This window comes from Gossypium hirsutum, chromosome A08 (assembly GCF_007990345.1).
Source record: "Gossypium hirsutum isolate 1008001.06 chromosome A08, Gossypium_hirsutum_v2.1, whole genome shotgun sequence".
Lineage (NCBI taxonomy): Eukaryota > Viridiplantae > Streptophyta > Magnoliopsida > Malvales > Malvaceae > Gossypium > Gossypium hirsutum.
The window spans coordinates 28378976-28390213 of NC_053431.1; the positions used below are offsets into that span (position 1 = coordinate 28378976).

General features: G+C 31.7%; 1 long non-coding RNA gene across 1 annotated transcript; it reads left to right on the top strand.

Moving 5' to 3' along the window:
* Positions 1-8707: 8707 nt before the first annotated feature.
* Positions 8708-9907, top strand: LOC107905387 (uncharacterized). The gene is made up of 2 exons (XR_001686529.2): positions 8708-9377; positions 9671-9907. It is a non-coding gene; the product is annotated as an uncharacterized lncRNA (long non-coding RNA).
* Positions 9908-11238: the final 1331 nt, after the last annotated feature.

An 11238-nucleotide genomic window follows, 5' to 3' on the forward strand; every position in this document is an offset into this window, starting at 1 on the left:
CACTTATTCTCACCCTTTTCCCTAATTCTAGCCATGATCCACTGCTCGCTTATCCCCGTAATGGTTATCAACTTCTTACCAAAGGTTGGGATACAAGCAGCTCGAGAATAAATCCTATCACACTGAAATCTAGGACACCGAAGTAAGGCTGTGTACTCCTCCACAGTAGGCACTAAATATACCTCCCCAAAGGTAAAACAACTGTATGCTGGGTTCCAAAACTGAGCGAGAGCTCGAAACAAGTTCTCATCAACCTGAATAACAAACAAATAGGGCAAATCTCTTTACTTACCATAGAATGATTGCTTGGTCTCATTGCCCCACTGATCCCAAATCGCCTTAAGCTTCCGCAGATTATTCTGTGTGACACTGATACGAGTGTACTCTGACAGCTCCGACATATATCCCACAGTTATGCTATCCCCTTTTCCTAGCTGAGTTTGCTCAGACCATCTATGGGCGTTAGCGTTGCCCTCCACTCTATCAAGAAGTCTGTTCTCCATAATAAAACTTTCTAACTTAGAAACTGACCGTGAATCGATACCTTTTAAATGCAAAATGACATGCACAAAAGAAAGAAAACAGTCAGTATCATATGATATTAATAAACACAAAGATAACCTAAGTATAATTCTATCTATATTGAGCTCTTACGATTTTTCTATATCTGGGTTGTTTCTAAAGTTTGAGGTACTCGAACCAGTAGATTCCTCAATCCTCACCCATTATAGGCTCATTTGAATCGAGTTCAGTTCAGGGGAATACATTTCCCTACGGCTACACGGACATGAAAATCGCACGAAACCATAGGTACGGATGTATCTCGAAAGTGATCCATTATCCTGCACGGAGGCAAAAACCTCACGAAGGCGTAGCTTCTCACTCCCACTTAAGGGTGTGACCATAATGGTCATGCAAATGCAATGCGTATCAGAATATAGCAACACATGCAATAATACAAACACATGTAATGCAAAGAGGATTAAATTTTTAATTTTTAATTTCCGACATTGAGACAAGAGATAATCAATTACACGGCTTGACTCTCTTATTAGTCCCCAGTGGAGTCGCCAAGCTGTCGGGACAATTTTTTTAAATCGAGTTTTGGAAAATGGGAATTGACTTTAAGAAAAACGGAAACGAGGGTCGCCACCTATCCTTTTAGGTGTGATTGGATCACCTTATAAAATGTTTTGTTTTAAAACATTAATTTTGGTCTACGAAAGTTGCGAAAATGGATTCGGGAGTCAATTACATACGAGGAAGGGTTAGCACCCTCGTAACGCCCAAAAATTGGTACCTAATTGATTATCAAGTGTCTTTAATGTCGAAAATTTGAAAGTTTTAAGATGCAATCCTTTTTAGAATATTTTAATTTTGAAAATTAGGGTTCACTTGTATCAAATGAATTAAAATATTACATCCAATAAGTTAGGAAGCAATATTTTTAAGACATTCGAAGCTAAGCTAACCCTTTTCGAAAATCCCTATCTCAAAACGACAACACACCATATCCAGTAAGTTAGGACACAACGCTTTGAAATTTCAAGACAGTTGCTCGTATTTTGAAAACCTTAAAAACTTAGAAGGGTGCTTGACTATTCGAACTCAACAAGAAAAGTCGCAACCCAGTAAGTTAGGGCACTACCTTTCTCGAAGTTTCCAAATACCGAGCATTGCCTTTTTATTTTTTGAAAACTTTTGAATTTCGTTTTTTAATTAATGCATGAAGAACCATATATATACATTATAACATGTAAGATAGCATATTACAATAATAGGTAGCTAAAACATGCATTTAAATAATATGATAGCAATAATATAAAGGTCCTATAGTAGACACATACATAAATATAGCAAATCTTAGTTACATAACAACATATATATTAAGATATACATAGCATATATTGAAGATGGATAAGCAAAATATACGAATATACAAAGTAATAATTAATAAAAAAACGATGCATGATATACAATTAGACATATAAATACATATACAAATCTAATGTAGTAATAATATAAAAAAATAATAATAATATAGTAACATAAATATATCAAACAAACAACACTTAATAACATTATGAAACTAGCACTTAATAAAATATAACAATATATATAAAAGATTTAATACGTATTTAAAATATAAAATAAAGTGAGTAATTATTTAAAAAATATACATATATAATTAAAATACAATAGTTAATAATGCATGATAATAATATAGATAATATATATATGATGAAAAACTTAAATAAATATAATGAAATATAATATGAAATATGAATAATAATAATAATAATAATGTAACAAATATTTTACATATAAAAATATAAGAAAATAAGTAATATAATAAGAATATATAATATATAATAAAATTTATATATAATGTTACAAATAATAGAAATAGAATAATATGATTATTATATACATAACTAATGTTTATTAAAAATATATATAAAGTATTTTAAAATAAATTAAATTAAAGGTATATAAGGATTAAAATTAAATTTAATTAAGGAATTTGGGGTTAATTTGCAAAATAATAAAAATTCTGGGCCTGATTGAAATGCGCGTTGAATTCAGAGGACTCACTGGGCAATTTAGCCCTAATCCCAAAACAACACCATTTCCCAAATACTGTTTTAAAATCACTGTGAGGACTAAATTGAAACAAAATTAAAACATTAGAGCTAAATTAAAAAATAAATAAAATGAAATTATAAATATAAAAAATGTGGGAGGACCAATTGAATAATTAACCCAATCTTCAAAAACACGCGGATCCTCCCCGGGTAATCGAGTCAACACGCGGATCCTGGTCTGAAATCGATGTCGTTTTGTGCTTATTGAATTAAATCAATAAGCCAAATTTTAAGTTTAGGCTATATAAGCCAAATTTTAAGTTTAAAAATCATTTCTGAAGTTTGTTTTTTTAAAAAAAGGAAAGAAACTCTCTGAAAGAGAGTTGGGGAGGCGCTCTCGGAGTGTCACCGGACCTCCGTCCAGGGGTTCGCGCGCGCTCACGCGCCCATGCGCCACCGTCAACGCCGTCATGTACGGTAGCCAGAATTCAAAACGTTTCGACTTCACGAAGAGATTTCAACGGTAAACTCTATCCTGATCTATTTTAATAATGTTTGCTGTAAAAATCTTTGGTGTATTATTGCAAAAATATTCTGTATACAGTATTTTTGGTATATCTCTCTGGTGTTTTTTTCCTATGTGTGTGTACCTTTTTTTTTTATAGATTTGAGAAAAGGCTTTATAGCCTTAATCTACTGTCTATTTTGGAAAGAAATCGAAAGATTTCTTTCCAAACCCTGTTCTAATCTATTTCCTGCAATTTTGCTTTGATTTCTTTCCTTTTTCTGCAAGTGACCGCGAGGATCTCGGTGATTCAAGGGCCGCTGGCGTGATGAATGCTGAAACGCCGATGGTGGCACAATCAGGGGCAATGATCTCGGCAGCGAAAAGGTCATTGGAATAAAGTCGATCGGACCTTAATTCAGGAGGTGGACGGTTGTGAGAGAGACAAGGTTCTGGACAGCGCATTAATGGCGTGTCAACAGTGCATTGATGGCCTCGATTTGGGGAGTTGAACAGATGCTCCTCGAGGCTTCTAGAAGATGCTGCGGTGCTGCAGTCTTCAGGAAACCCTAGGGTTTCCTGTTTCTCTTAAGTCATTTGGGCCTTTTGGGTTGCTTTTAGATTTGGGTTAGCCTGATAGATGGATCAAGTGTTTTTAGGGGTCTGTTGTGTAACATGTTTTAAAATTTGGACCCGATGTGGGGTTTGGGTCGATCTGTTATGTTTAGACATTGGACCCCAATGTTTGGGTTTTGTAACCTGGACTTTTAATGGACTATTTAATAAATAGATATTTATTTATTTCCTTTTGTTTTATTTGAGCCCGGTCAAATTTGGGCTACTACAATACTGATGAAAATTTATTCCTCATATGGATGGCCTTGATAGCTTTAACACTCTAGAATTCCTCACTCGACTTTCTCTCAGATGTAGTGGAATGCGAAAATGAGAAAATAAGAGAAGTGATATGCTTCGATGAATATTGGTTGATCGAGTGATGCTCGAATGATGATGAAAGGCTCCCTATTTATACTAGAGAGGCTCCAACATCCCCTAGCTTTTTTTAGCCTCAAATCCCTTGATTTTCTCTATAAAGGTAACCAACCTTGAATTAAGGAAGGTAGGTGGACAATCATGCTATTTTGGGAAGGATGTTGCTTGATTTTCTCCTTATTTCAAGGGAGGAGTTTATTCATTCCCTCATGGATGATTTTTTGGTTTAATTAGTAGATTTCCAAGTATTCATGGATGGTTTGGGCATCTCCATGAATGGTTTGGGCCCATTACTGGGAATGAAAGAGTAGAATATTTAAAATTAATAGAAGAAATTTATGAAAAGCATAAAGATCTGATACCAATTACTGGGAATAATGATGCAGAATAAGGATTTTTATTATTGTAAAAGGAAAGTTTACAAAAGAAAGATTATAAGGAGAGGATGTTTACAGAAAATACTGAAAGTAAAAGAAAGATTTCTAATTATTTTTCTTGATGCCTTGTTTAGGCTTCATCCATTCCTATTTATAGCAAAATTTCTAAACTCTATCTAATTTTTCTTCAATCCTGCACAGTATTTCTGATAAGGATGAATTTATTATGGCCTCCATGTATCCTTGTATTTGTCACATCACATAAATGCCTTGCTTTTCAAGGTGCCTTGAATTTCTTCTTTTCTTTTCCACATGGTATCTATTTTGTCTTTATCCTTCTTGGATATTGTTGAGATTCCATGTTTCTATTTCATCCAAGTGTAATGATTCTGGTGACAGTCTTGGTGAATTCCAAGTCTCCCACGTATTTCTGATTTCATCAATTACATGTGATAGACAATCATCAATTTCTATATCAGCTAGCTTTTTTAACAGATTTAATGATTCTTCATCTCTATCTTTCTGGATATTTCCAGTATCATCAGCCACTATCCTTCTTCCATTAGTCCAGAGTTTGTAAGTCTGATGTTGAAGTATATGCTGAGCTGTTGTTATCAAATCAATCCCTGTTTGAGTTTGATAATAAGTAAAATTATTATAACACTTGTCAATGTTTTTTGTCAACTGTTCTTTGTTTTCTTTGACAGCTAATAACTTGGGGCTTCCAATCATTCTTTGAATAATCCATATTTGATATGGCTGATAAAATCTTTCTTTTTCAGCAATACCAATAAGACTACTTATTTGTATATAGAAATAATAATAATAATAATCATCTTGTTTTACTATTTCTGATAATATAGTCTTAATAATTGCAAGAAAATCTTTTAGTAAATTAAAAGAAAAGTTTTGAACAACTATTTCTTTTACAAAACCCCATTCAATACTACTTATATCAAATGGTTCATGATCTAGTCTAAACTTTATAGTAGGAGTTTCTTCTCCTAACTCATTTGCAAAAACATATGCTTGTAAAAAATATTCAGAAAAAGTCTTTTGAAATTGAATTTGCTGATTGTAAACAACTCTATTTATTTTTTGAAAAAATATATGCTGGTAATATTTTCTAGCTTTATTATATAAACATATTCTAAATATTTTATTTATAAGAGGACTATTTGTTCCTTTACAAATAAAATATTGAAATATATCAAGAAGATTGTTTATCTCCTCAATATTCATATATTCTATTTCAAGCTCTTCCCAATCTCTATATAAGATTGATTTTAATAATAATTCATGAGCTTTATCTTCTTTAGTTGTTTTTTCAACTAAAAATTGTGAAAACTTTGTAAGAGCTCAACTAAAATTTGCTCTTTGTTCTAAAATATGGGTTTTCCATATTTCATTGATAAATTTATAAATTTCACTTGGTAATCCTGGATTATAAAAATCTTTTATCTCTGGAGTTTGTTGTTGTTTCAACAAATTTTCTGCTCCTTTGATCATTTCAGCATAACTGGCTTGAAATGCCGAATTTGGATCTTAGGACCAAGGGTATTGACTTACCATACCTGGTGTAGAATATAATTGAGATCCAATTGGTGGTCTTACCATTGGATAAGAAATATAATATCCTTGGTTAGAATAAAATGATGGCTGTGGAGATGACTTAATAAATCCTTGATTAGGAGTTATTGATTTCCCTTTGTTGGGCTTTTTATGGACTGTGGTCCATTCTCCAACTTGTTCTAGAGGTTTTTTACCTCTATCCATTAGGCCTGCTAAGATAATCAACAACGATATTGTCAAAACCATCCCTCCATTTAAAAATTTTAAATTTAAAAAAGGGGGGGATCAACTTTTTGAAAAACAAAACATGGAGTCGCCACCAATCCTTTTTGTTTAGGTGTGATCGGGTCACCTAAGAACTTGATTATTTTAATAAAACATTTTCGGTTTACTAAAACACCGATTATGGTCTACGAAAATTTTAGAAAATGGGTTCGGGAGTCGGTTACATATGAGGAAGGGTTAGCACCCTCACTACGCCCAAAATTGGTACCAAATCGATAATACTGTCCTTATGTCTAAAATTAAAAACGTTTTTGAAATGTGATTCTTTTTTAATAGCGTTTGAATAACCCGAGTGGGTTGCCAAAAATCTTCTTGTTTCGACGTTCGAAAGTCTATAATATGAAATAAACAAATGGATGCCCAACTATTTGGTCCAATGAAAAAAACCGAAACCCAGCACAGTAGGGCACGATTCCTGGAATCTCCAAACAGTGAACATTGCATCGCAATACGAGTGAAATTCTGAAAGGATCTTTGATTGTTTTGAACAAATGAAAAAGCGCCACCCAGCACAATAGGGCACGATTCTCAAATCGCCAAACATCGAACCTCGCCTTCGTTTTGAAAGGTTTTTAATAAACATGAGTGAAAACCTAAAGGAATATTCGATTGTTTTGAACAAATGAGAAATCACAACCCAGCACGGTAGGACACGATTCTCGAATTGCCAAACATCGAACATAGCCTTCGTTTTAAAGAGTTTTTAGAAAACATGAACGAAATTCAAAAGGGATGTTCGATTATTTGAGTAAACGAGAAATTGCAACCCAGCACGTTAGGGCACGATTCCACGATTTGTCAAATATCGAACATCATCTTCGTTTTAAAGGATTTTAGAAGACATGAATGAAATTCTAAAGGGACCTTCGATTACGAGAAGTTGCAAACCAACACGTTAGGGTACGATTCCTCGAATTGCCAAATACCGAATATCGCCTTCGTTTTAAAGAATTCTTAAAAAGAATAGGTATAAAATTAGCTTAAAACGTGTTAATTTTACTTAAAATAAAACGAAGTCAATTTTAAAAATTTGGACCTTATAAAATCGAATTTCATAAACCAAGTGAAGAACATGATATGGGATAACAAGCACATGGGATACAATCGATTAACGAACTAAAAAAATAAAAATAAATATAACTAACTTAAGGAATATAATTCGATTATAATCATGTATGGGAAAATAAATGATATAATAATAAAGCGAATCAATAACACGCAGTGACAACATTCATGGCATAATATAAAATGATTACTACTAGATGCATAGAACAAAATGCAAATCGAAGAGTTAATGTGGTATAAACCATTTTAAAACAATGATAAGTACGCGATATGCACTATATGAATTGATGGATTGATAAATTAAAAACGTTTACAAAGACAAGCTTGATATACACATGCAATCATTAAAATATATATTGTAGGATGAATATTTTAAAACACATAATGTATAAGTTGACAAATTTGCATAGAAAATAAGAATATATAATTATTGAAATAGATATCATAGAATAAACTTTTGAATCAAGTCACATGAAAAATGTTTAAAAACAAGTTCATTTGAAAATTGACAAAGCACATAATAATTTAAATAATATATACATAATACGAAAGAAAAATAAAATACATGATGAAATATAATACACAAAGTAGATTTACAAAATAGATTCATAGATAACTGTGATGATAATCATTTGCAAAAGACATAGAAATACATACGGCATTAAGTTGATTTTATAATAAAATGTATAATAGTTTTAAAAACGTGCTTATATACATATATATATATAAAGAAAACGATGTGTATAAAATTCATAAATTTAATATAATATATAGATCAAACATATGTGTCACCAAAAATATATACAATATAATAACTTAAAAGGTATATCATGTAAAATTATATAATAAAAGATGAGAATAAATTTAAAAGAAAATATACGTGTAAAATAATATAATATTAATAATATGCATGAAATAGAAATTAACTCTATCTTGAAGTATATATATATATAATAGCGTATGTAAAAGCATTATAATAGCAATCAAGGAAAACAAAATAAAATCATTGAAGCAACTCAAGATGTAAGAAAAATATAAGTAAACAAAGACATTTACGAAATATTATGCAAAGTATTGTAATAATATGACATAAAGAAAGCAAAAAATACAATAGAAATTTAAAAAAAGGGAGAAACAAAATGAAAGCATCAAAACAACTTAAAATATAAAACGTAAAACAAAGATAAATATGTCTAGTATGCTTTTAAAATAAAAAAATGAATCATAAAATGAAAAATAAAGATAAAAGGGACTTAATTAAAATAGAATTAAAAATAAGAGAGACAAATTATAAACAAAATCAACTAATAAAATACAAAGGGGACCGGCGTGCAACATGCACGAATGCGCAGGGACTGAATATGGAAATAGTCCAGAACCCAAAGCGTAGTGCTGAAGTTCGGACCACGTTGCGAACGCGCACAAATTAGGGGGAAAATTTTAAAAGAAAAAGAAATGTGAAATGTGAGCTGATTTACGCACCGCGCGAAAAGGGAGGGGTTTATTATGAATTAACCCATTTGACGCGCATTGGCATGGGTTCGGGTCTGGGAGCAGTTTGACACGCGGATCTAATAGCTGAAACGGCGCTGTTTCATTTCTTTAATAAAAAGAAACTATTCCTTCCCCAAACAATGAAACAATCAGCCCTATTTGAAATTGAAACCCTAGCCTCCTATTATTTCCTTCAGCCGACCCTTAGTGTCAACTCTTAAGCGCCGAGTCGCCACCATGAACGGCGACCAGCGTGCGCGAACCTCGAGATTACTTTTTCAGCCTTAAGATTCCCTCTATACCTCGATTTTAACGGAGCAGAAGGAATCCCATGGAATTTGTAAGGTAAGCTTTTCACTTCCCTTCTCCCTTTCAGCCCATCTGCGGGCTTCATCGGCGCTGAAAGCGCCTCCACCCAAGACGCGATTTTAAACAGATCCCTAAGGATCTAAAATCTTGGACCGGAGAAGTGAACAATGAATAGATCGACCCCCGAATCAGGTAAGTAAACCCTTTCCCCTTTTTTATATATCTTTATGCAATAGATTTGAAATCAATAAAAAGAAAAAAAACGATGAACAAAAGAGACACATTTAAGATGTTTGCCTCCGATTGTTTCTTCTTCTGTTTTTTTTTATTTCCAGTGTTCGTGTCCAACGATTACAAAGAACATAGGGCTTTTATATAGCCGAAAATAAAAATGAAAATACAATAAGTTTTCCTTTTTTCTCTTTTTTTTTCTTACTGTTGTTTTTGCTGTGCTGTTCTTGTCCTTTGTTTGTCTTCTTTTACAGGTACGGAGGAGAACGTGGAGCACGTACGGAGGCTATGCGCTGGCGTACGGAGGTAGCTGGTGGCGCAAGGGGAACCTTAGGGTTCCTGAGGATTGCTTGACCTTTGGGCCAATCGGGCTATATTTTTGGGTCTAGGTTAATGGGCCATTGTATTTGGTTTTGGGTCTAAACAATGGGTTTGGGCTATTGTAATAATTTTAGACTAATGGACTTTTATTAATATATTTGGTTTATTTATTTATTTATTTTTTAATTTTTGTGTTGTAACGGGCCGGGTAAAATTTGGGCCTTACAGATATTATCAGTGCCTTTTACAAATAAAACTTCAAAATTGAAAGTACACAATTTATTATACCATCTAATCTTTCTAGGTACTGTTTCCAAACTTTTGTTAGTAAGTAAAGAATTGTTTTACCGCCTGATTATCAATTTTTATGATAACTTTTTCAGGTGCCAAATATATAAGAAAAGTTTTTATTCCTTTTTTTATTGCTAATAATTCTTTTTCATATATAACATAATTAATTTCATTTGGTTTAAATTTTCCTGAACTATATCTACATACTAACTCTTCATTATTTATTGTTTTAGCTTTTAAAATAAATCCCCAATAATTTTGTGATGCATCTCTTTCTAAAATTAATTTATCACCTTGTTTAGGTAAATAAACCTTTGGAGTATAATTTATTTTTGATTTTAGATTTTTTATAATTTCTAAATCTTTTTTAGACCAGTCAAAAGGTTTATCCTTTCTAAATTTTTCATATAGCTTACCTATTTTTTGAGATAGATTAGGAAAGAAATTTCTACCATAATTGACTATTCCTAAAAATTATTGAAGTTGTTTTTTATCCTCAATATTTTCAGGAAATTCTTTGATTTTTATTATAGTATGATCTTGTAGTTTAAGACCATTTGCTGATAGATTTAATCTTAAAAATTCTATTTCTATTTTTTCTAATTCTATTTTCTTTGGACTCAAAATTATTCCATGTTTTATGAATTCTTGAGAAATAATATTTAAATGCTTTCTATGTTTTTCTAGTGTGTCTGAAAATATTAAAATATCATCTATATAAACTACACAAAATTTTTTATATTTATTAAATATTGAATCCATCCATCTTTGGAATATCTGAAGTGCATTACATAACCCAAATGGCATTACTCTCCATTGATAATGACCATTAGGTGCAGTAAAGGCTGTTAAAGGCTTAGATTCTTCTGTTAGCATTATTTTCCAAAATCCTGACTTACAATCAAACTTACTAAAATGTTTTACTTGTTTAGCCTGGTTAATTAAAACATATTTTCTTGGAATAAAATATCCATCAAAAACAATATTTTGGTTTAGTCTTTTATAATTAATTATCATCCTAGCTTTTGCCCTTTTTATTTCAGCATGTTTTCTTACTATAAAGGTCGTACTCTAATGTGGACTATTAGTCTTTTCTATTAATCCTTTTTCTAATAATTCTTTGATTTGTGTATCAAATTCATCTATATCTTGTTTAGTATAGATCATAGGTTTTACTCTAATAATTTTGTTTGGAATTTCTAATTTTATT